This window comes from Gymnoscopelus microlampas (assembly GCF_963454915.1).
Source record: "Gymnoscopelus microlampas genome assembly, chromosome: 15".
In the NCBI taxonomy this organism is placed as follows: domain Eukaryota; kingdom Metazoa; phylum Chordata; class Actinopteri; order Myctophiformes; family Myctophidae; genus Gymnoscopelus; species Gymnoscopelus microlampas.
This window is the reverse complement of record NC_139952.1, coordinates 16,906,686-16,932,990: the sequence shown is the minus strand read 5'-3', so window position 1 is coordinate 16,932,990 and position 26,305 is coordinate 16,906,686. Positions and strand designations below refer to the sequence as shown.

The window sequence follows — 26,305 nt, the reverse complement described above, 5'->3', positions numbered from 1 at the left end:
GAAAATTTGTGCAAATCTTTGAATATGTATATTTTTAAAGCGAACATTTTTAACTCAAATCTTCGCTTCTGGGGGGTCCCTGGAACAAAATATTTTGATGGGGGTCCGCGGTCAAATACATATAATTCTGGGGGTCCTTGACATGAAAAAGTTTGAGCACCACTGATATAGAAACATACGTTTTTCAGAATACTGTTGAGATTTAGGAGACATGTAGAATCGGCTTCAGGTCTCAATGGGTTAAGAAGAATTTCATGTACACTCACAAGTAGACACACATACAGTAGACATAGGTAAGATGACGAGCCCATACACATTTTTTTGTAAAGATTTAAAATGGAAGTAATTAACACCACTATAAAAGCGTCACCTCTGACTGCTAGTCTAATTACTGATGCTCTGAATAATAATAACGTCGTGCTAATCATATCAATAGCGGCACTGATCGTTTTAAAGCTGCTAGCTATGGCCTGGCAGTTAGCTTGTCGCTGGAATGGTGCTGCACAACTGGAGCTTAAGGAATGGGCCAAGCTGCTTCGACTGATACAATCTGTTATCACAGCAACCCCCCCCCCCCCAAACCCCCCAAACCCCCAGGCCCATTGCCACTTTTTTTCTTTTTTTCTGTCTCCCCATGGCTTCTCTCACTGTCGCTCTGCGTTTCCAAACAACTCAGTCTGCTGATGCCGTTTGAGTATCCCATGGTACTTTGCTGCTCAAGTCGTTGCTTTGGTTTTTCCCCTTTCTCTTCTTCAATACGTCTTTCCCTTTTGGTCTCTTCTGTTTCTTTCCCTGTCTTTCTCTCTCTCTCTTATTACCCCCCCCCCCCCCCTCCCCCCTTATTTGACTTTCTCTCCCATAATAATCACCAGAAAACAGGTTTGTTTGATGGCAAAAAAATTATAATACTGACATCTGGAGGGAATGAAGCAAGTGTTGTGCGTGTGTGTGTGTGTGTGTGTGTGTGTGTGTGTGTGTGTGTGTGTGTGTGTGTGTGTGTGTGTGTGTGTGTGTGTGTGTGTGTGTGTGTGTGTGTGTGTGTGTGTGTGCGCGTGTGTGTGTGGGATGCAGAAAGGGCTCAGGTGGACAGCTGGATGAGCTGGCTTTAAAAAAAAAAAGATGCTGTCATTTACGACACAGAACCATGGCAGCTGGACATTTAGAGGAAACAATTCCAAGAAAAGACACACACACACACACACACACACACACACACACACACACACACACACACACACACACACACACACACACACACACACACACACACACACACACACACACACACACACACACACACACACTATGAACTGCTGTCATGTCCATTTCCCTCTTGTAATGAATCCGGAGCAACCCGTTAAATGTTTTTTTGTTTTATTAAAGACTCAATTTCAGACCCAAAAAAAGCACAGACTATGTTCTGCTGCCAAAAGCCCTCCCTGGACCTCGTTTGGCAGGGTAAATAAAATACAGTAGGCAGGAACGATAAGTGGTCTAAAAAGCAGGGCAAATTCAGCTCAATTAACCCACCCAGTTAAAATCCTCACTGTGTTAATTTGACTCAGAGAGTGTAAATAATATTGACCCAAATGGACCCGTGAATCTCTTAAATTAATTAACACAGAGGATTTGACTGTATTATCAACAGGATATAAAATCCACTTTTGGGCTGTGTGAAAACGTTTTGTGTCCAATGATTGCTGAGCTTTTAAAGCCACTAATGTATTTCAAGTAAGCTGCTAGTCTGCGTGCCCTCTGATCCATAGGATATCTGACGCCTCACTGATATCGCCCATCCTCATTTCAACCATTTAACCCTTTAAGACCTGAGGCGATTCTTTAAAAAAATCTAAATCTCAACAGTTTTTTGAAAAAAAATCTGGAAAATATTTTTTCGAGATTTTTCAAAAATAGCAGATCTACAAGCTCGTAGCGCGGCACTCGGTGCCGCGCTATGAGCTTGTATATCTGCTATTTTTGAATAGCCAAAGACATCTAAAGTGACACAGATGCGTTCCAGGTATCAATGGGTTAAGCCTGATTTCATACTCGTCGTGCGATGGCGTTGTGCCGCAGGAAATAGCCACTACGTGAGCTTGTAAATTGTTTTTTTTTTTCAAATTGTTACAACAATTAGAAATTTCTTGGAAAATGTGGCCTATAATGACATGCCCAAAATAGGGACGTCAGTTTAAAAGTGCTTTTAACTGGGTCATCCATGGGAGAGGTATGCTGATCACCCCAGGTTCTACAGACTCTTACAAACACATGCACGCTCACGCACACACACACACACACACACACACACACACACACACACACACACACACACGTACATGCCTTCAGCTCCGGTGGTGGTTCAAAGGGGGCCCAATAAAACATTAACAGCATGGTGAAGCCATGTCTTTTCCCCCCCTCACGCTCAATCACACTCTCTCACAGTCAGGCTTAGCTTTGAATCTCTCGTACTCGCTGCATCTCTCCTCCATTCTGCCTCCCTCTCTCTCTCTCTCTCTCTCTCTCTCTCTATTTCTCTCTCTCTCTGATGTTATGGGTATAGATTGCTCTCTGTCTTTCTCCGTTTCTTTAATTCCCATCTCCAAACGACCTTGGGTTAAACGCATTTAATTAGCGCTCGCAGAATATGAACGTCACCTCCCACTAGGAGCTCAAAGACAAGGCCCCTGGACTGCCATCTCTCTTACACTGTGTGCGACTGCGTGTGTGTGTGTGTGTGTGTGTGCGTGCGTGCGTGTGCGTGTAGGTACTGCAGTACTGTAGGCCCTTATGTGTAGAGAATATGTTTATCAGTTTATAATTACACATGGCCTGGAACCGCCTAAAAGCTTCACCTGCCTAACACACAGAGAGAGAATCAAGGGGTCGCTTGTGACAATAAAGAGCAGGGAAATGTAGTCCCAATAAATAGAATAAAATACCTTTTCTCCTCTACCTTCAACTGAAGCTGCATTCAATTCTCTGTCCACATATTAAAATTCATCCTATATTAAAATTGGCCGGTTCTTAGCCGAGATACAGCCTTTTTCAGTAATAAGTTATACAAGAAGTGAATGGAGCAGCAAATCTTCAAATGATGATACCTTGGGTTCTGAACTTTTTTTCCCCCAATTTTTCTTTTTCCATATTTTTTCAAAAACACGTCAAACACTTCATTGGCACCCAGCGCCATTGCGGTAAAACACGTGAAACACGCCTATGGCACTCAGCGAGTTAACATACTACCTTCAACGGTGTTACCCCTGCCACTTACCCTTCCTTTATCGTGACCCTAACTGCCCTCCGTGCATGCACACACACACACGCGCATACTCGTGGAAACGGACCCACACAAACGCGAGCACTCCACAAACACAAACACACTTCAAAAGTGTGCATCGGCTCAACCTGGCGGACGAGTCCCTCACCTGCCTCAAGGCCTTCATCGCTCCATACCTTCACACTCGGCTTTCTGCTATGCAAGTCGGGGCAACACATTTCACACAGTGGGAGGTCAACAGGGTCAGTATAAACAACCACGCCGTGGTCTTTCATGTTTTTGAACCTTGAAAGTAGGAACAGTTAGAGAGAGAGGTCTGAAATGCTTACAGGGAAGACAACTCCAGGCAGGAGGGGTGTGCCTGGATAATCCACTCATATAATAGCATATGTACGGAGCTGTTGGTAACTCCCCAGAGCAACTCCCAAAGCACAGGATCTCAACAGTTCTTGCGACAACAGTACAGCAAGCTGTGTTCTTTTCAGGACAAGCATGAGCCAAAAAAACAAAACAAAAATGAAATTCAGCCTCCACTAGAAGAAGGTATTCGAATATTTCTAAAATAACCTGACTTGACATTTTAGGGAGGAAAACAAAAAAACCTGCCGTTGCTATAGGAATCGACACAGCAAAAATAAACCACATTGCGTTTGGTTTCGTGATGCCATTTTTATGTTTTAGAGGCGGCGAGAGTACGCTTTTATCGAGACACGCCTAATATACATACACAGATTACACACAGAAACGTACGCTAACAAGGTTTCCTACAGAAACATATTTTTGCCTAGACCGGATGAGTACTGTAAGCCAGGGGTTGCCAGATCTGCTTATTATAATTTCCCCGCAAGATTTTTTTTTAAAATAGCCGATCTACAAGCTCACAACGCGTCGCATCGCGACGCGTTGTGAGCTTGTAGATCGGCTATTTTCAAATAGCTGACGTATATGTTAAAGTGCTCGCGTGGCCCACAGTCGCTTCTTTTGGGCTGGTTTTCCTAGACCTGGTTGCTTGTTTCTCTCACAGAATCTGGCAACGCTGCCGAGAAGAGGGATAAGTTGAACGAGACGGGGAAAACAACAATCTTTGAAAAATGAATGGGGTTCGGAAAACAGAGGATAATTCACAGCCCCCTGCCTTCACCAGAAGCCAACGTCGAGTCAAACAAACCACCTACACTCTCAGTTTCAAAAATGGGGGGGGGGGGGAGCAATTTAATAGATGGAAAGAGAGGGAAGATAAAGCTGTGGTGCTCCGTTTGAAGGCTGATGCAATCTACTTTGCAGTGGAACATCTGGGGAAATAAAAAGGTCACACAGATTTATATTTAGATGCCTGGGGAAGAGAATGCTCCTGCTCAGCCCTCCTCGCACCGAGCAGCAGCTGACAATGCACTGCCATGATAAACACGGTTAACGCAGCGTTATGGCACGATATAATAAGTGCTAGTCTCTTGTAAGGGCTCCAATGTTGGCGGAACGTTAATCTAGCGGTGATGGCATTGTGTTTCGCCTGGAACCCAATACGTCTTTTGTGGTAACAATAACATCCTTTGCTGGTGTTAAGATCTCAATCTCAGCAATTGCCAGAATCTCAGCAATCTGGGAACCCATCCCCAAATAAAAAGGAAAAACAGCGCCCTGTTTTTTACCCTTTCACTTGGCTCTGGGACGAGCTGAACGGAGCACCCGTGCGCAAGGAAACCGGGGTTTTTGGTCTGCCCTCGGCGCTCCACTTCCGGTGGTGCGCGTATGCTTTCATTCCCACTAACAATATTTCTACACGGAACACTAACACCACTTCTCCCAGAGAACATGGATGGTTTTGGTTATAAGCCCACTTGTTTCTACGATGAAAGAGCAAGTTAAAATGTGAATATCTTTCCGTGGTTTTGTCGGCTCCGAGGACGCTGTTGTTAAATGAGTTTCGGTTTGTTTTCAGTGTGAAGGGAGCGGACAGAAAGTAAATCCCGCCCACTACATTTGATTGGGTAAAGCGTGGCCTGCTTCCTGATCCGAAGGCACGCCCACTTGTAAGCTAACGCGCACACGTTCTGAACGGGGCTCTCGACAGATTCAGTAGCAAAGCTCTGAATCTGTTTTTGAGAGATTATAATCTCGGTGACTGGCATTAGTATAGCCAAGTATTGCTTTTTTTTTTTTTTTGCCCTATGTGCTAATGTTGGTCTAAGACTCGTCTAATGTTTCTTGGTGCTGATGGTAATGGCAGCTTGGTTGATGGGACAGTGTTAACCCATTGATACCTGGAACGCATCTGTGTCACTTTAGATTTCTTTGGCTATTCAAAAATAGCAGATATACAAGCTCATAGCGCGGCACCGAGTGCCGCGCTACGAGCTTGTATATCTGCTATTTTTGAAAAATCGTGAAAATTATTTTTAAAATATTTTTTCCCATTTTTTTTTTTAGGATTTAGATTTTTTTTTGACGCGGCCTCAGGTCTTAATGGGTTAAAACCGTGTTCAGATTCAGATCTCTGTGCTAGCATTAGCCATTTAGCTAATAGCCGTGCCTTTTGTTTGGGTCTATTCTCTTCCTCAGGCAGCTCAGAGCTCATTAAGTCTTAGTTATGACTGCGTTGGAAATCCAACTCCCTCGGGGGGGCATAGTTTCACAGTGGCGCTTGAGAGAAGAGGAAAAAAAACATCTATGTATTCAATGAATGGATTGTCTTTTCCACAATATGGCGAGGGGAGGAGAAGAAGAAGATAGAGATACAGCGGATAGATGGATAACAGTATACAGACACGTACGGAGATTAAATAAGAATATGAAAAGTGTGGGTGGAGTGGTGTCAAGGGGTCGGGGCTAGAAGCAAAGCTACAGATACATTCAGAAAAAAATATTTCGGAATATTTTTCTGAAACGTCCGCTCAGGCTTGTAGGCATTACGCCAGTGGTTCTCAAACTTTTTCCTGTCAAGGACCCCCAAATTGACACTTATTAGCCTGCCCTGCGGACCCCCATTTGAAAAGATAAGCCAGGGACCCCCCATAAGAGAAGATTTTTACGGCTCTCTAGCAGTGATTCTCATCCATTTTAATTTCAAGGACCCCCAGTTTGACATGCATTAGGCTTACGGACCCCCATTTAATGGCATTTATATCTCTGGGACCCCAATTCATATTGTAAAATCAATGTTCATTTAACTCTGAGAGTGTACAAATGGAACCAAATGGACCCTAACGGGTCCATTTGGTTCCATTTGTACACTCTCAGAGTTACAGACCCATAAGGGTCCATTTGGTTCCTATCCATCATTTAGCTGGGGACCCCCTGGAACCCCCTCAAGTACCCCTGGGGGTCCCCGGACCCCACTTTGAGAACCAATGCATTACGCCATCCTGGAGTATAGACCACAGACAGCCTCACAGACAGACCAGAACCCATTAATGCTCAAGACGTTCTATTCAGTCTCTCATCCACTAACGTTCCACTTTTAACCCCGTAAATGAGCCGCGCGGATTCACCTCTAATACTGTTGAGTGAAGGGAGGCATTTCTCCACCTCCTCCGGGGGGCTTCGGTGCGAGCGAAACGCATCGACTGCTATCAGTCTGGGGGATGCTAGCTAAAGCGCTAACCCTGTCAAAAGCACCATCTGTCACCTGTATGTTATACTGTGGGGAAGGCAGCCTCCGCACACACAGGCAGAGAGAGAGGCGTAATCTCAAACATGTAAGATAACAAATATAGGAATGGGTAAGGAATGGTTCACAGTAATATTGCGATACGTAATTCATATGTGGATTCCTGGAGAGTGATAGGGAAATTAGGTTAACATTTACGGATTTACAAAAATACTTAAAATACTTAAAATGAGCAAAAATGCTTAAAAGATGTTAAATTACTGATTTACTGAGAAGATATAAGTATGCAACAGGATGGTTTTTTTTTTACAGACTTGGTTAATTATCGTACTGACCGCAGTAAATTGTGTAGCACACGTTACGGATATTACATTTTAGAGCGATAAATATTTTTGCATCACTCCGTGAAAAGTATAATTACATAGTTATTTGTAGGACTAATTCAAATTGAACATTTTCATTGTAATCTGATGATTCAATGAAATGCAGCCACTCTCACAACCGTTTGCCCTTATTAAGTAGACATAAGAGGCTCTTCCAGTGAATGTGACCAGCCACTATCCTGCCTCCATTTGACAGGCAACATGGGACACGCGTGACCCATTCAAATCGACATTTCCCAATGTGTAAACCAATTCACTGCCATCTAATTGGCAACTAAAATATTGCATTTTCATTAAGTGGTGTTAAAATACCTACTTTAAAGATTTGTTCATGCTTTGTTCGTCGCAAACCAAAATGTATGAAATGGCTTTATGTTATGGAGTATGGGGATGCCTGCGGGCAATGCTGTAAAAGGTTCAACTCGTGTGAACAAAACGAGTGTGTGTGTGCGTGTGTGTGTGTGTGTGTGTGTGTGTGTGTGTGTGTGTGTGTGTGTGTGTGTGTGTGTGTGTGTGTGTGTGTGTGTGTGTGTGTGTGTGTGTGTGTGTGTGTGTGTGTGTCTCGGTCTCTGCGTATGCTGTACACGTCAGATTCCCTGCATCTGCAATTATTCCCTAAAAAACCCGTGGTTTGGACATTAAACAATGCTCCTAGTCAGTTTTTCCAGACATACTTTCAACATCCCCGCTGTGAGCACAGCCCCGTTTCATGATTCACCGTGTTATGACAATAACAATGACTTTCTAAGAGTGAACATTGACTTTGTATGGGCTTGGCAGAGGCCACACGTTTGCCCCTTTTCTCCCAAAAAAACGCTACACCAAATGAGCTCATGTCTTTAACCCATTAAGACCTGAGGCCGATGTCTTCCAAAACCTTAACGTTTTTTTCTGAAAAACGTATGTTGCTATATCAGTGGTGCTCAAACTTTCATGTCAAGGAACCCCCAAAATTGGCCCGCCGACCCCCCCCATCTCAAAATATTTTGTTCCAGGGCAGGGACCCCCAGAAGCAAAGATTTGAGTAAGAAAGTTTTTCGCTTTAAACAAATTTTCATGATTTTCCAAAAAAAAGCAGATCTACAAGCTCATAGCGCGGCTCGAAGTGACACGCTATGAGCTTGTAGATCTGCTATTTTTGGATAGCGAAAGTATAAAATAAAAGGTTACACAGACGCTTTCCCTGGTTTTAACGGGATAAGCAGGGCCTTGGACTGGGAGTGCTGCTTAAGCGAGTCGCGGCGACTCATTTTCCAGTTGAAAAATATGTTGTTTTTTGTCAAGTGACGGAGGTCGTGCAACAAAGTATAAATTACCCATAACTACCCTCCACGGCCACACTCATTACGGAGGAATTAGGCCATATTGTAACGGTGGGCTCTGGCAATCAAGACTACCTCAGCGTCTGCTCCTAATTGGCTCATCACTCAGTCCATACTGAGCTCCTGAACAGCGAGAGGGAGGGGGGGGGGGGTGTGCTCGCCTTGTTTTTGTACTTTGGGTGTTTAGAATAACATTTTTTGTCGAGACGAGAGCAATTCAGTCACAGGGGAAAAAACAAAACATATTGGGGTTTTCCAGTCTCATTATGTGTAGGCACATTTCAAGTTGTCATCGAGAAAATGACTTGGTCACAGCGATATCAAACATAAGAAGGGATTAACCATTCACTGCACTATATAATTAACGTAAAAAAAATATATTGATGCCTTTATTGATAGTTTTTTCAGCAAAGATTGACAGGAAAGAGGGAGAGAGAGAGAGAGACGGGGAGAGTCACGCAGCGAAGGTCGTCGGGAACGGGACTCGAAATGTCAGGCTACATTGAGCCTACAGTAGGTGCCCGGACCGCTAGGCCAGCGGATCCACTTAAATTTTACGTTAATTGGCCCGGATCGGGCCAATTAACGTAAAATTTAAGTGGATTCGCGAAAGTCATATTAATTGATTGATTTAAGCAGGCAATATTGCTTGTCTGCAGTAGTCAGAAACCTGAAAATATCACACATTCACATCTGCCTGTGGACACACACACCTCCTCATTTTATACATGGGCTATTTGAAAATAGCAGATCTACAAGCTCACAACGCGTCGCGATATTTTCAAACATTTTAGTACTTTTGCTTTTGGTACTTTAAGTACTTTTTGATGCCAATACCTTTGTACTTTTACTCAAGTAAAGAGAGAGAGAGGGAGGGGGAGAGAGAGCGAGAGAGAGAGAGAGAGTGAGGAGAGCGAAAACAAGCACAGAGTGAACGTGAAAGTCATACATGAGATATAGAGAGACAAAGCAGGAAACGGAGACGACTAGAAAGAGTCAAAAGTCCAGAAAAGGAGAGAGAGAGCGGCGTGCATAGCAGCAGCAGCAGCGAGAGAGAGAGAGAGGCCAGTAAGCACTTGTTGAGCCCTATGTTGGGGCCTCTCTCACAGATATCCATCAGGCCTTGCCCCTCACTGGGCCTGACAGTAGGTCCACAGAGGGCTCATTCTCTCCTACTGCTGCCTGGCACCGCTCCAGATAAAAGGCCCATTCTGAGGGGGGGGGGGGGGTGGATTCCCTGACCCAAGCCCCCCCCCCTACTGTTCAACAGCTAAACCATCATTTATGCAATATAATAGCATGCGTCGCGTTTTTTTTTTTTCAGTCGAACATCCGTTCTTTTTTTCCGGCTGCGCGACTTCCGCCGTCACGCAAAACAAGGTATCTCGGCTTACTTACCGCCTACTATTAAGGTTTTTTTTTTTTGCGGATGGAAGACGAAGGGGATGACGGTCGAGGACTGACATGGAGAGAAAGAGAGAAATCAAAAATGAAGGAGGGAGGGGGTGGCGACGCTAGCTCACACGTTAACCCATTGAGACCTGAAGCCGATTCTACGAGTCTCCTAAATCTCAACAGTTTTCTGAAAAACATATGTTTCTATATCAGTGGTGCTCAATCTTTTTCAGGTCAAGGACCCCCAAAATTATATGTATTTGGCCGCGGACCCCCATCAAAATATTTTGTTCCAGGGACCCCCCAGAGGCAAAGATTTGAGTTAAAAATGTTTGCTTTAAAAATATATATATATTCAAAGATTTGCACACATTTTCACGATTTTTCAAAAATAGCAGATCTACAAGCTCGTAGCGCGGCACTCGGTGCCGCGCTATGAGCTTGTAGATCTGCTATTTTTGAATAGCCCAAAGTGTAAAATAATGCTTTTTAGCTCAAATCTAAAAATGACGCAGTTCCAGGTCTCAATGGGTTAAGCGCACACACACACACACACACATATTCACCCGATGCTAACAATAACAGCCACCCAAACACAAGCTCGATAGGGGGTCCCTATGGGGACCTATTCGACATTTGTCCAACGGATCCTATAGACATTTTGTGCCACATTTCTCAATAGGTTCCCCTCCTCCTCCTCCTCCTCCTCCTCCGTAGGGGCGATAGGGCTAACACCAGCATCCGTGACGTGATTACATAAAAGGCTGCAGCCACGCATTGATTACAGAGAGAGAGAGACAGAGAGAGAGAGAGAGAGAGAGAGAGAGAAAAGACTCTGGATCTGTGATCTGATTATCAATGAAGAAGAGAGTTAACAACAACAACTAGTTGTTGATATGCTGCAGGCCTGTCATCGTCCATTTTCTCAATTGGTTATTTGGTGTAATTGACACCTGACCAGTATTGCTAATTGCTAAACGAAATATTCCAACGAGCCTTGGATGAAATTAACCCATTAAGACCTGGAGGTTTCCGGTTCTACAAAAATATTTAGAGTTTTTGTTTTTTATTTAAAAACAAATATCTATATGTATTTTCGAAGATCTACGACATTTTCCAAAAATAGCAGATCTACAAGCTCATAGCGCGGCACTCGGTGCCACGCCATGAGCTTGTAGATCTGCTATTTTTTAATGGCCAAAGAAATCTAAAAATGACACACAGATGCGTTCCCGGTCATAAAGAGTTAAACCGAACAACATAGAAAAATGTAAAAAAAATGAAACAAAAAAAACCAGACACATCAGGATAAGATTTGTTTTTTTCCTCCAACTTCTGAAACGCTGACTGTCGGGGGACAGAAAATATCATTTCTCACGCTGGGAAACAGATAAATTGGAGAACTGGAGAATTCAGTTAATATCACGCCTTTGGTAGAAAATACTATCTTTTCAAAAAAGGGAAAGTGCACCGTTTGTTTTGCATAATCGCTTTGCACGACCATTTATCAAGATGGTAAGAGAGCAGAACACGGGGTTTAACACCATGAAGGGGATCCACATGCAAAGGAAGATAGCATGAATAGCAGCCGTAACCCCGGCCCCAGACTCATAGATTCATGCCGTGGGCTATTTTTTTTTTTAAAGCAAATGTAGCAAAATGCTGTTGCAGCGCAAGCTATTTTGGGAACCATGGCACTCCGCGCACTTATATCTAATTTAAAAATGAACACGCCAGTGATACCGGATAGTCACTCACTCCTAGTCTAGAGGTTGACAAACAGCGGTTGTTTGCCCAGGCTAAACAGCCTTCAGTTTGCAGCATGGCTGCTTTAACCCATTAAGACCTGGAACTGTGTCATTTTTAGATTTGAGCTAAAAAGCATTATTTTACAACTTTAGGCTATTCAAAAATAGCAGATATACAAGCTCATAGCGCGGCACCGAGTGCCGCGCTACGAGCTTGTAGATCTGCTATTTTTGAATAGCCTAAAGTTGTAAAATAATGCTTTTTAGCTCAAAAAAAGCTCCAAAAAAAATTGTGAAAATGTTTGCAAATGTTTGAATATATATTGTTTTAAAGCGAACATTTTTAACTCAAATATTTGCTTCTGGGGGTCCCTGGAACAAAATATGTTGATGGGGGTCTGTGGCCAAATACATATAATTTTGGGGGTCCTTGGGGGACATGAAAAAGATTCAGCACCACTGATATAGAAACATACGTTTTTCAGAATACTGTTGAGATTTAGGAGACATGTAGAATGGGCTTCAGGTCTCAATGGGTTAAAAGGGACCCCTTAATATCCAAGCCGCCAACATACCTCTCTAGGATTTGGTCTGGTTATCTCACGTCATAGACCAACAGACAGACGGTTATTGCCGAGTTAGCTTGACAACACGACAGAGGGGAATATTTACCAGCGTTTCCCCCTCATAAGCCCCCGGAGAGTGTTTACTTATCAGCAGGCACACACCCCTATCAACAGCCTCTCTCTCTCTCTCTCTCCTCCGTCACGCCCTGCGCCGAGTAGTGGAGGGAGAAGAGGAAGAAAGGCGAGAGAACGAATGGGAGATGGAAACGAGAGAGCGAGGGAAATACACAGAGAGAGAGAGAGAGAGAGAAAGAGAGAGAGAAATGGGCTCCCTGGAACACTCTGATATGCACTGAAGAACGGTACATGGCTGCTCCTGCAGCTTAACCCATTGAGGCCTGAGGTTCCGATTCTGCAAAATGTCTACTAAAACGTTTTTTTTTTTTTGATAAACGTATGTTTCTAAATCAGTGGTTTTCAAACCGTTTCATGTCAAGGACCCCCAACATGATATGAATTTGGCCGCGGACCCCCATCTCAAAACATGTTGTTCCAGGGACCCCCCCCAGAAGCAAAGATTTGAGTTAATGTTTGCTTTAAAATAATATATATATTCAGATTTGCACACATTTTCACGATTTTTCAAAAATAGCAGATCTACAAGCTCGTAGCACGGCACTCGGTGCCGCGCTACGAGCTTGTATATCTGCTATTTTTCAATAGCCAAAGTGTAAAATAATGCTTTTTAGCTCAGATCAAAAAGTGACAGAGATGCGTCCAGGTCTTAATGGGTTAATGCTGTGCTTGTTGAACGCTCGCTGTATGAGGAGAGGCTTGCGAGAGAGAGAGAGGCGAAAAGGAAAGAATTCCTCGTTCCTTGCTTCCTTGGGCCCTTGAGGTCCCATTCTGGTGCTGGCAGATAAGTGTAGAAAAAAAAGAATTCAGCCTCAGGTGCAGTTGCCGGGCGGGCGGGCGGGCGGGCGGGCGGGCGCTGGTGAAATGGATGCTGTGGCGGGCCCCGGTGAGATGCACACGGAAACATCTGCCAGCGCCGAAACCTGCTGGGTTGGGTCAGCAGTGTGGAAAACAACAACACACGCGCACAGCCAGTACCTCTTAAAAAAAAAAAAACAACACCAGCCTTCGCTAAAGAACAGACCACATGATGGGATATACAGTGGGCCAATATAAGGCTTCGATTTTAAGCCGTCGTTATATATCGCCCCAAACTGGTGGACGGGCGGACATCATTAACCCATTAAGACCTGGAACTGTGTCATTTTTAGATTTGAACTAAAAAGCATTATTTTACACTTTGGGCTATTCAAAAATAGCAGATATACAAGCTCATAGCGCGGCACCGAGTGCCGCGCTACGAGCTTGTAGATCTGCTATTTTTGAAAAATCGTGAAAATGTGTGCAAATCTTTGAATATATATATATTTTTAAAGCGAACATTTTTAACTCAAATCGTTGCTTTTGGGGGGTCCCTGGAACAAAATATGTTGATGGGGTCCGCGGCCAAATACATATCATTTTGGGGGTCCTTGACATGAAAAAGATTGAGCACCACTGATATAGAAACATACGTTTTTCAGAATACTGTTGAGATTTAGGAGACATGTAGAATCGGCTTCAGGTCTCAATGGGTTAAAGCCCCTGCCATACAGTGCCATTAGGAAAAAAAAGACACTTCAGGCTCTATCTGCTCTGTTGCTTCTCTTTGCCTAGCGTACTATAGCACCGATGAAATCCCCTCCCAGCCTTCCCGAACGCAAGGAAACCACCTACTAGTGACGGCTGTCTCCCTTCCGCACACCTCAAACCAAAGCATAAGTCAGGTCTAATCAAGTTTACAGGGGCCTATGTAGTGCAGCCCGACAGTACACTCTCTCTCTCTCTGTGTGTGTGTGTGTGTGTGTGTGTGTGTGTGTGTGTGTGTGTGTGTGTGTGTGTGTGTGTGTGTGTGTGTGTGTGTGTGTGTGTGTGTGTGTGTGGGGTACAGTGGGACAGGAGGAGAGAGAAGAGAAGAGCACAGCACAGAATAGGACCTGACAGCATTCTCCCTTAGCGACGTAGCGCACTGAGGAGTTCAGACGAGCTGAGGCGTATATAAAAAAGAAGAGGAAAGCCTCTTCCTTTTCTTCCTTCCTGTACACACCGATCGCCACGAGCCACAAACTACTACACACCACCCACCACCCAGCAAACACTTCCTCTCCTCCTCCTCACGCAGGTTGATAATAACGGCTACTCTTCCAGGGAAAGCGGGTGGAGACGGTTCCTCCCGACCGTGCATCAATTCGGTTGAGTGGCTAATCCACAGTACTTAAGTAAAAGTACCAATACTGCAATTCGGTTCTTAAGTCTGACGTAATTTTGTAGTCCGATGTCACGTCCGGTCCAAAAGGCACCAGCGCCGTCCACTCTTCATTGTAAACAACATGTTGGAACCCGTAAATCTTTTTACAATAACCTCCTTTTTCAGAAATGAACCATTGAGGGTTAATAAGGGTCTTAATGCTAATATCATAGAAGTACAAAGTATTTATTTATTATTATGATTTAACATTATTATTATTAACATTAAAACACTTGGACCCGGAAGTTATTCTAGCGGGGCGCAACGTCACGTCTTAACAATCGAATACAGAAAAACTCTGTTACAAGTTACAAGTCCAGAATTCAAAATTGACTTGAGTAAAAAGTACAAAAGCATCGCTAACGAAATGTACTGAAAGTACCAAAGGTGAAAGTAGTAAAATGTTTGAAAATAGCAGATCTACAAGCTCACAACGCGTCGCGATGCGACGCGTTGTGAGCTTGTAGATCGCTATTCTCAAATAGCCTATAGGTATAAAGTGCTTCTGATGCCCGTTTGCGTGTTCTCTCTCCAGCGCGCGGTTGTGCAGGTGTTTCACAGCTAGCGATTACACAGCTAGCGATTACACCGCTAGCGTGCTAAGCTACACGGTATCGGCGAGATGAGCCTATAGCTAACCACCCCAAACCCTGGCGGCCCCGCGTATCATCAGAGAACCTGGGCTTGAAAGTAACCTTAACTGGCTTAAGTGGCTAATGTGAATGAAAGCAAAGAAGCGTGGGAGACCTCCTGCTTTTACCCATGCCCACGTGGGTAAAAGCAGCGACGGCGCTGTGTGTAGTGGGGGGGGGGGGGCGCGTCCAGGCCCGGCAGAGGCTAGCGACCGCCCCGTCGCCCACTACCACCACCACCACCTCCTCCTCCTCCTCCTCGGCCACTTTCTCTTGACTGATGAGTTCAAACAGCTCATGGTAATAGCCTGTCTCCAACATTCCCCTCACCATAAATCTTTGCGGCACAGAAAAAAAAATGGGAAAGCAATCAGGTGGGGAGAGGGGGGCTTGTGTGTGTGTGTGCATGCGCGTGTGCGTGTGCGCGTGTGTGTGTGTGTGTGTGTGTGCGTGCGTGTGAAATGAGAAGCAAGGCCACTGACAATGAATGAGCATGTACCATATGTGCACAACGCTTCCTAGCGGGAGGAGTGAGTGTACAGTGCATGCCTGTGTGTATATTTTGACGTCATGTAGTATGTGTTTGAAATGATTGTCTGTATGAGCGTATGTGTATATATTTGTAGGTGTATGACTTGCGTGTGTGCGTGTGAAAAGGAAGCGGGGCGATATCGAGTATATGCGCGTTTAGCGCCGCGCGTCAAAAGATAAAGCCGTGATTCCCGCCTACCACTTAATATGATTAAAGAGGAGTAGACAATGGGAAAGCCTTGCCCCTTTTCTTAACCCATTGATACCTGGAATGCATCTGTGTCACTTTAGATGTCTTTGACTATTCAAAAATAGCAGATATACAAGCTCATAGCGCGGCACCGAGTGCCGCGCTATGAGCTTGCCGCGCTATGAGCTTGTAGATCTGCTATTTTTGAAAAATCGTGAAAATTATTTTTTAATCTTTTTTTCCGAAAAACTGTTACGATTTAGAATTGTTTTAGAAGCGGCCTCAGGTCTTAATGGGTTAAAGTAATCAAAGCATTACAGCGAGCATGGCTGGGAGAGCCATTTAGCAGAGACTTTTTGGCTGTCAGACAGGGGGAGAGCGGCCAAAAGATTTCACCGAGACCGAAAGAGTGAGAGACGGAGGGGTAACGAATGGGTTTGTGTTAGAGAGAGAGACATAGAGAGAGAGAGAGAGAGAGAGACAGAGAGAGAGACAGAGAGAGAGACAGACAGAGAGAGAGACAGAGAGAGAGAGAGAGACACACAGAGAGAGAGACAGAGAGAGAGAGACAGAGAGAGAGAGACAGAGAGAGAGAGAGAGACAGAGAGAGAGACAGACAGAGAGAGAGGAGAGAGAGAGACAGACAGAGAGAGAGGAGAGAGAGACAGACAGAGAGAGAGGAGAGAGAGAGAGAGAGAGGGGTAACGAATGGGTTTGTGTTAGAGAGAGAGAGAGAGAGACAGAGAGAGGATGAGAGAAACACAGAGACAGAGAGAGACAGAGAGACAGAGAGACAGAGAGACAGAGAGACAGAGAGACAGAGAGACAGACAGAGAGAGAGAGAGAGAGAGAGAGAGAGAGAGAGAGAGAGAGACAGAGAGACAGCGAGAGGATGAGAGAAACACAGAGACAGAGAGAGACAGAGAGACAGAGACAGAGAGAGAGAGAGAGAGAGAGAGAGGGGTGTGAGACGTAAGCTTAGTGTATACTCCATCGCATGCTGACAATAACTGATTTTCAAGCTAACTGAAAATCAGTTATGGTCAGTAAGATGAATACACAACGTCATGCTACCGACGGAAGCGGTTGTCGGCACACAACACCGGCACGCCACTAAGCATAGATCAGGCCTTAGGCATTAGTTACAAAGAGAGACAGGCCAAAAACAGTGGTCTATTATTGTGTGTACGCCCTGAGCGTTGATCAGGAGATGACCTCCCTCTAACTCTTTAGCATTCAGATACTCACAGACAGCTATGATGAACACCAAGTCAACCAGTGGTGGAAAAAGTACTCAAATGTTTTACTTAAGTAAAAGTATCAATACTGTAATGTAGAAGTACTCCTGTTACAAGTAAAAGTCCGGAATTCAAAATGTACTTGAGTAAAAGTACAAAAGTATTGGTATCAAAATGTACTTACAAGTACCAAAAGTAAAAGTACTAAAATATTTGAAAATAGCAGATCTACAAGCTCACAACGCGTCGCGATGCGACGCGTTGTGAGCTTGTAGATCTGCTATTTTCAAATAGCCTAGGTATGAAATAGGGCTAAAGTGGTTAATGTACAGTATGTTTTATAATGTAAAATATGTATATCTGCAAAGTAACTAAAGTTTTCAAATAATTGTAGTGGAGTAAAAGTACAATATTTGCCTCTGAGATGCAGTGGAGTAGAAGTAAAAGTATAGACAATTGGAAATACTCCAGTAAAGTAAAAGCACCTCAAAATCGTACTTAAGTACAGCAACTTGAGTACATGTACTTAGTTACTATACACCACTGCATTCGACACATAATCACAACAATGATGCAGCTACAATGAACGTCATGCACAGGCTAGCTGCTTTGGCTCCTGAGAAGCTAACTCTAGCACTGCTGCTACTAGAGCGCAAGTCTGTATGTCTTTGCTGCTCGTTTACTGCATGGCATTTTCTGGGTTGAGCATTCTGTGCATGTCGTCGTGTGTAGCTGTTAGCGAAGGAGGTGCATGTCCCCCGACACACACACACACACACACACACACACAGTAAACACACAACCAAACACGGGCCCTCGAGTGACTAAGATGTAGGGCCTAATCAAAGGCACAATGCGGCCTGTGTACTCGACGCGTTGCATTCAAGCCATCGGCCCTGTGTGTGACAGGGCTCCTCAGGTCTGCCAAACAGCCTGCCTGCAACACTGAGGGCAATGAAGTCACAGTTTACTGGAGAGGGAGGGCGAGAGAGAGAGAGAGAGAGAGAGAGAGAGAGAGACAGAGAGCAGTGGTGGAAAGTAACTAAGTACATTTACTTAACCCATTGAGACCTGAAGCCGATTCTACATGTCTCCTAAATCCCAACAGTTTTCTGAAAAACGTATGTTTCTATATCAGTGGTGCTCAATCTTTTTCAAGTCAAGGACCCCCAAAATTATATGTATTTTGCCGCGGACCCCCATCAAAATATGTTGTTCCAGGGACCCCCAGAAGCAAAGATTTGAGTTAAAAATGTTCGCTTTAAAAATATATATAGCGTATTCAAAGATTTGCACACATTTTCACGAAATTTCAAAAATAGCAGATCTACAAGCTCGTAGCGCGGCACCGAGTGCCGCGCTACGAGCTTGTATATCTGCTATTTTTGAATAGCCCAAATAATGCTTTTTAGCTCAAATCTAAAAATGACAGTTCCAGGTCTTAAAGGGTTATGTGCCGTACTTGAGTAAGATTTTGAGGTATTTGTACTTTACTTGAGTATTTCCAAATTCCCAATACTTTTACTTCTACTCCACTACATCTCAGAGAGGCAAATATTGTACTTTTACTCAAGTGGGGGGAGGGAGAGAGAGAGAGAGCGAGAGAGAGAGAGAGAGAGAGAGAGAGAGAGAGAGAGAGAGATGAACCAGGAGGGAAGAGGGAGGGAGAAAAGGAAGGAATGGAGAGATGGGAGTCAGAGAGTGAAACGAGGAGGAAAAACAAAAGTGACAGAGTGGCTGTTTATCCATGAGAAGAAAGCAAGAAAGCAGAGGAACGTGAGAAAAACAAGAGTTACAGTGAAACCTTACCCATTTTCAACCTAAATGCCATTGTTCCGGTATTAACTCATTCAGTGCCTGACTTATTTCTGGCAGTTTGGCTCTGAGTGCCAGAGCCAAAATTCATTGTAAAAAAAAAAGTGCTTAGGAGCCGAGATACAGCCTTTTTCAGTAAGAAGTTAAACAAGAAGTGAATGGAGCAGAACATTTTCAAATCATGATATCTTGGGTTCTGAACATTTTTTTTAAATTTTGTTTTTTGACGTCTTAAGACGTCCAGTGGCACAGGGCTTATGATACAACGGACGTCTTAGATGTCCAGTGGCACTGAATGAGTTAAGGACATCAATAAATGTAGTGTGGTAACAAAATACCCTGTGTGTTCTGTGTATTTCTCAGCAAAACGATGGCATATCGAACGAGTTGTTTCACGTCATTGGGCAAACATTCTGTAAGCTCGGTCACGTGAAACCACACGACGGATGTTGTCGTTTCGCGACATCAACGTTTTGCAGAGAACTACATAAAATACCATGTCGCCAGACTGTATAAAACGACTCACATCAAAACAATTAGATTTAGGTTGAAAATAGGCATGAGCTTGAAGATCTGCTATTTTTGAAAAATAGTGAAAATGTGTGCAAATCTGTGAATATATATTTTTTTAAAGCGAACATTTTTAACTCCGTTACAACTTCTGGGGGTCCCTGGAACAAAATATTTTGAGATGGGGGGTCCACGGCCTAATAGATTTTTTTTTTTAAACGTAGGATTTAGAAGACCCAGAACCAAAGATTTGAGTTACAAACGTTCACTTTAAAAAATATATATATTCAAAGATTTGCACACATTTTCACGTTTTTATTTCCAAAAAATAGCAGATCTACAAGCTCATAGCGCGGCACTCGGTGCCGCGCTATGAGCTTGTAGATCTGCTATTTTTGAATAGCCAAAGAAATCTTAAAATGACACACAGATGCGTTCCCCGGTCTTAATGGGTTAAGAAGTAAGGAAGGAGGGAGTAAGGCATATAATATCTGAGGGGTGGAACGAGGGAGGAAAAAGGCGGAGCGGAGAGATGGAAGACGATTCCACAAGCATGTAAATGACCACGCCCCCCATCACCTCCAACCTAGCGTCCTCCCCTCCTATGTGGGCTGAGGATGAGGATGGGCCGTTCCGGGCGAATAAAAAACCCACGACACAGGACCGTACCATTGTGACAGCAGGGGTGCTGGAATCGTATCATGGCTGTTGGTCTGCAAACAGCCTCCTGAGAGAGAGCAAACAACAATAGCCTCCCACGGACATAAATAACCACCGCCAGGCCACACAGGAGAGAAGGAAGAGAAGGAGAGAGAGAGGACAGATAAGATAAGATAGACTTTATTGTCCCGAAGAAAATGTGTCCTGCTATGAAAAACTACGACATGACACGCAGTCAGTGGTGGGAAAAGTACTCAAATTCTTTACTTAAGTAACAGTACCAATACTGCAGTATAGAAATACTCTGTGGCAAGTAAAAGTCCAGAATTCAAATGTTACTTGAGTAAAAGTACAAAAGTATTGGCATCAAAATGTACTTAAAGTACCAAAAGTAAATGTACTAAAATATTTGAAAATGGCAGATCTACTCAGCTCGAGCTTGTAGATCTGCTATTCTAAAATACCCTATGTATAAAGTAGGGCTAAAGTGGTTAATGTATGTTTTATGTAATAATGTATATCTGAAAAGAAACTAGTAGCTCAAGTTTTCAAATCATTGTAGTGAAGTAAAAGTACAAAATTTGCCTCTGAGATGTCGTGGAGTACCGTAGAAGTAAAAGTATTGGAAATTGGAAAAATACTCAAGTAAAGTACGATCAACTCAAAATTGTACTTAAGTACAGTACTCAAGTAAATGTACTTAAGTTACTTTCCACCACTGCATACAGCTCATATGTACAGTAGAGAGATAGAGACGCAGAGAGAGAGTGGGACGGAGGAAGCGAAGGGGGCGGGCGGGAGAGAGAGAGAGAGAGAGCGGAAAAGACGGATGACGCGATAAAGTGGAAGAGAGGGACGACAGAATAATTGGAGAGAACGAACAGTCAGAGAGAGAGAGAGAGAGAGAGAGAGATAGAGAGAGAGAGGACTTTTTGATCTCTAAGCAGCTGTGGCTCCACCTATGAAATATTGAAGCCATTAGCTTAGTGAAATGCTTGCCCTCCTGGCGCATTATCCTGTTTTACTGCATCACTTCACTCGTGTAGTAAGTGGAAACTAAGTGTAAAAGAAGCACGCCTGTGTGTGATGCTTAATAATAACTATTATTGTGGCGCGTGCGTTCGGATAAATATGCATGCTAGTCTCTCTGCGCGCTCCGCAGGGTCATTAATCTGCAATAAGCAGCCCACACACACACAATCCCCTTGTAGTGACATGCAGCACCCAACGCGACTAGCCTGCCCACACACACACACACACACACAAAGAGACAGGAACACTAAAAGTACATGTAATGTCCCTATAAACTAAGGCAGTGGTTCTCAAACTTTTTCATGTCAAGGACCCCCTAATTGACACTTATTAGCCCGCGGACCCCCATTTGAAAAGATAAGCCAGGGACCACAATAAGAGAAGGTTTTATGGCTCTCTAGCAGTGATTCTCAACCATTTTAATTTCAAGGACCCCCAGTTTGACATGCATTAGGCTACGGACCCCCATTTAATGGCATTTATACCTCTGGGACCCCAATTCACATTGTAAAACGAATGTTAATTTAACTCTGAGAGTGTACAAATGGAACCAAATGGACCCGTTAGGGTCCATTTGGTTCCATTTGTACACTCTCAGAGTTACAGACCCATAAGGGTCCATTTGGTTCCTGTCCATCATCTAGCTGGGGACCCCCTGGAACCCCCTCAAGTACCCCTGGAGGTCCCCGGACCCCACTTTGAGAACCAATGAACTAAGGCATACATGAACACATGCACCCACGCACACGCCAATAGGCTCTATCCACAGCAGCCATATTGGAAAGAAATCGGGCCTCTTCTTACTTCCTTCAGAGGTGTTACCAATGATACTAAACAAAGGCTCTGTTCCATTCTGGTCAGGGTGCTGATATCGTGCACGTTGGCTCACTAGAAACACTCCATTTTTTGGTTCCCGAATGACCCCTTATGGTTGCGAGTGTAACTCTGAGAGTGTACAAATGGAATTACGGGTCCATTTGGTTCCATTTGTACACTCTCAAGAGTTATGGGGGTCCGAGAAAATAAGACGACCACTATGCCACACTAAATGGAACAGAGCCTTAATTAATATAATTGGCAACACCTGTGAAGGAAATTAAGGAAGGGGCCCAATTCATTCCCAGTATAATATGGCTGCTGTGCATAGAGCCTATTCCACAACAACCGGGCGAAACCAAATGCGCGTTACGTTGCACATTACAAACTTTGCATTGTTTTCTCCAGCATGCACTCTACAGTTATTGGTCCGAGAATTCCCAGCGCATGTACACGACGGAGCATCCCCCTGTGCCCTGGACCTGTACCGACATGCTTTCAGAAAAACAATCCATTTCAATCAGCCTATATACTGTACAAAGAGCCAATACAAAGGAAGGCTTTAATAGTCCTTTGAATTATTTATTCACCCGCTAAGCCAAAATGACCAAGTAAAACTCTACTGGCACCACTTAACCCATTAAGACCTGGAACTGTGTCATTTTTAGATTTGAGCTAAAAAGCATTATTTTACACTTTGGGCTATTCAAAAATAGCAGATATACAAGCTCGTAGCGTGGCACCGAGTGCCGCGCTACGAGCTTGTAGATCTGCTATTTTTGAAAATTCGTGAAAATGTGTGCAAATCTTTGAATATATATATTTTTAAAGCGAACATTTTTAACTGAAATCGTTGCTTCTGGGGGGTCCCTGGAACAAAATATTTTGATGGGGGTCCGCGGCCAAATACATATAATTCTGGGGGTCCTTGACATGAAAAAGATTGAGCACCACTGATATACAGTGGGTGACCATTGACTTTGTCGCTTTTCATAAGAGTATCACTTCACTCATTTGCCTCACCCGCTTTGCAGTAAATTTAAGTTCCAAATACTACCACAAGGTGCCGCTTTGGAGTCACTTTTTTTGTGACAGACAGACAGACAGACAGACAGACAGACAGACAGACAGCCAGACAGACAGACAGACAGACAGACAGACAGACAGACAGACAGATAGATGTCTTATATTATTATTAATAATAATAATAATAACTAGCAATAATTACGTGTGCTTAGAGCGTTTAAATTGGGTTTTCTGTTCAGCGTCGGGCAGTCAGGAACGCATCTCTGTCATTTTAGAAATGTTCAGACACACATTGGTTTCTGTCTGTCTGTCTGTCTGTCTGTCTGTCTGTCTGTCTGTCTGTCTGTCTCAAAAGTCCGTGGAGAGACAGACAGACAGACAGACGTCTTATATGTTGTTTTTTTCTCGCATCAATTTCTGTACAGTAGGATCCTACCTCTTTCCTCTATAAATGAAATAGTCCAGTTAGTGTAGCGGTTAAAACTGATGTCCGGCGATTTTACGACCCGGGTTCGAATCTCACGCTATAAGCATGCTGACCTGCTATTTTTACTTTTACTTCTACTCCACTACATCTCAGAGGAAAATATTGTACTTTTACTCCACTACCATTATTTGAACGCTTTAGTTACTAGTTACTTTGCAGATATAAATCATTACATTATAAAACATACATTATTTGCCCTATTTCATATAGTCTATTTGAAAATGGCCGATCTACAAGCTCACAATGCATTGCGACGCATTGTGAGCTTGTAGATCAGCTATTATCAAACATTTATTTGCCAATACTTTTGCACTTTTACTTTGATTGAACTCAAGTAACATTTTGAGTTCATCCATGACCGTAACAGACGACCGTCATGTGATCCATGGCCAACAGCGAGGCGTTTGTTTTCATTCTTATAAGACCGCGTGGCTCATTTATATGCACGTGAAAGTAACTAAGCGGAAAGTAACTAAGTACATTTACTCCATGTCCACTTGTTGCTGACGGTGGTAGTGTAGGAGCAGCGCTGTAAAAGCCCCAAGCGTCATCGGTGCAGGAAAGATGCGTATTTGGTTGTACACACGGAGACGCAAGGGTGGCGTTTTCAGTCGGAATTCAAATCATGATGCAACACTTTGTGAGCTTGTAGATCGGCTATTTTCGCTACTTTTATGGGACACTGTTGTACAACAAAGTAGAATTAATTTGTGAAGAAAGAAAAACCCATTAACAGTTGAAAATAGCCTACACCAGAGGTTTTCAACCAGTGGTCCGGGGACCACCAGTGGTCCTTGAGGGGGTTCCAGGGGGTCCCCAGCCAAATTAATAGTTAGCAACCAAATTGACCCTTATGTGTCTGTAACTCTTAATGTACAAATGGAACCAAATGGACCCGTCAGGGTCCATTTGGTTCCATTTGTACACTCTCAGAGTTAAATGAACACTGATGATACAGTGTAGATTGGGACGCCCAAGAAATCTAAATGGTTGAGTCCCTGGCATATCTTTTCAAATGGGGGTCCCTGGGCTAATATGTGTCAATTTGGGGGTCCTTGATGGGAATAACTAAGGTTGAAAACCACTGGCCTACACCATTTCTGCCCATCCCTCTAACTTCATGTAGGCGCATTAAAAATATCAAAATTGGCCGCTCTGAATTTGTATCTGAACAAATACTTTGATAGAAGAGATAGGCCTACAGAGGTACTGTAGGGGGGAGGGGGAACCTGATAGCCTCACTTGGCTTATTTGGAATAATCATTAACATAACCGGTTTGGCAAGAGACTGGGCCAGTGTTGTAGGCTAGTGCTAATTTTGGAAGTGGGGGAGCAAGGTTCTTGAGCGGATTGGAGTTTTTTTTTTGTTACTTTATTTCGGTTTTAGGGTTAAGCTCTGATCCACCCGTCCCCCCCTCCCACGAAAGCCCCCCGACCCCCCGCACGCAACCACTCCGCCGCGCTGCGCCAGGCCGCGCTGCGCTAAAACGCACTGTCTGTGCCTGTGGTGGCCTACTGAAAGCTAATAACATAGTAGTATGACAAGGGTGCAATTATATTCAATGATATTCAATTGTTTTGTGGAAAACACATGGCTCATCATGCTTAATTAAAGAGAGACTCACTTGCCTTTTCTTAGTGCTTTTCATTGTTTGGACAGAAGAAATTGTAAACATTTAGCCAATATTCGATCATCATTAAATAACAGACAGTGAACTGGTAAACTGGTGACAGCATGTCATGGATAGCACATTAATTCTTAAACAATATTGAGGAGGAAATAAGTATAAACGAGGAAATAAAATAAAACAAACCAAAAAGACGCCAATAACCCCTGTCTTATAAAAACTGCCAAAGTGGGTCGGGGTTATCTGACATGACAGGCTGTGCCACTTTGGTTTTTGTGCTTTCTGCCGTGCGATGTGCTCGCAGCCAAGTCTTGACATAAGGCTCTGGATTCCAGGACCTGAGCGGAGGTCCATGCTGTCTAATAAACATCAGAGCCGACACACGTTCTGTATGTAGTCGCGAACGGAGTGATGTTATTATGAGGTTCAATGTTCATCAAACTAAAGCCGCACACGCATTCTGCCGAGCTGCATGGAATGAGCATATTACAGTTAATAAGGGGTACAAGTGCAGCTGGTACCCTTCTCCCTCCACATTCTATGTAGGCCTAGGCATAGTCCCTAAAAGCATTCACTGAAGATTTTTCTAAATCTCACCTGCACAACCCAATATTATGCTGTTGTTACAAATGTAATGCAGTAAACATGAACGTAGCGTTAACCGTGGTGATGTGTTGGATAATATTCACCCGCAGCTGGTTTTAACGAGACAGCAGCGTATATGAAAATGCTTCACAGATGATCCGATCATCTTTATTTTTAAATTGATGATGAAAGCCGCACACGCAAAATGGGGGTCCCCAATATGGTTATTTTGGGGGGTCATGGCCTGAAAAGATTGAGAACCCCTACTTTGATGCATCTCTCTCTCTCTCTCTCTCTCTCTCTCTCTCTCTCTCTCTCTCTCAGAGAGAGACCTTGTCTTTGTACAGAGAGACAGAGAGAGAGAGCGCATCTGGATAAAAGAGACTTTGTCTTTGTATAGAGAGAGAGAGATAATTACATAACCGGTTTAGCGATGAATAGACTGGACAAGGAGCACATGTCGTTGAAGAGTTTTTTGGTTTGCAGTTTACTTAC

At 43.7% G+C, this 26,305-nt stretch overlaps 2 protein-coding genes across 5 annotated transcripts in view; one reads left to right on the top strand and one right to left on the bottom strand.

Annotated features, from left to right (window-relative positions):
* The window catches only part of med30 (mediator complex subunit 30), a 279,467-nt gene that overhangs the window by 160,020 nt on the left and 93,142 nt on the right, over window positions 1-26,305 (top strand). Inside the window, exon 6 of one of the 2 annotated variants that reach the window (XR_014602488.1) lies at window positions 12,770-12,865. The exons of the other annotated variant lie outside the window; for it this stretch is intronic. The gene's annotated coding sequence lies outside the window, so the exon portion shown is untranslated. Of the gene's footprint in view, window positions 1-12,769; window positions 12,866-26,305 lie in introns of those variants that run through there. 2 annotated transcript variants of the gene reach the window in all.
* The window catches only part of ext1b (exostosin glycosyltransferase 1b), a gene marked incomplete at its 3' end in the record, with an annotated part of 150,520 nt that overhangs the window by 89,664 nt on the left and 34,551 nt on the right, over window positions 1-26,305 (bottom strand). The gene's annotated exons all lie outside the window — the stretch shown is intronic.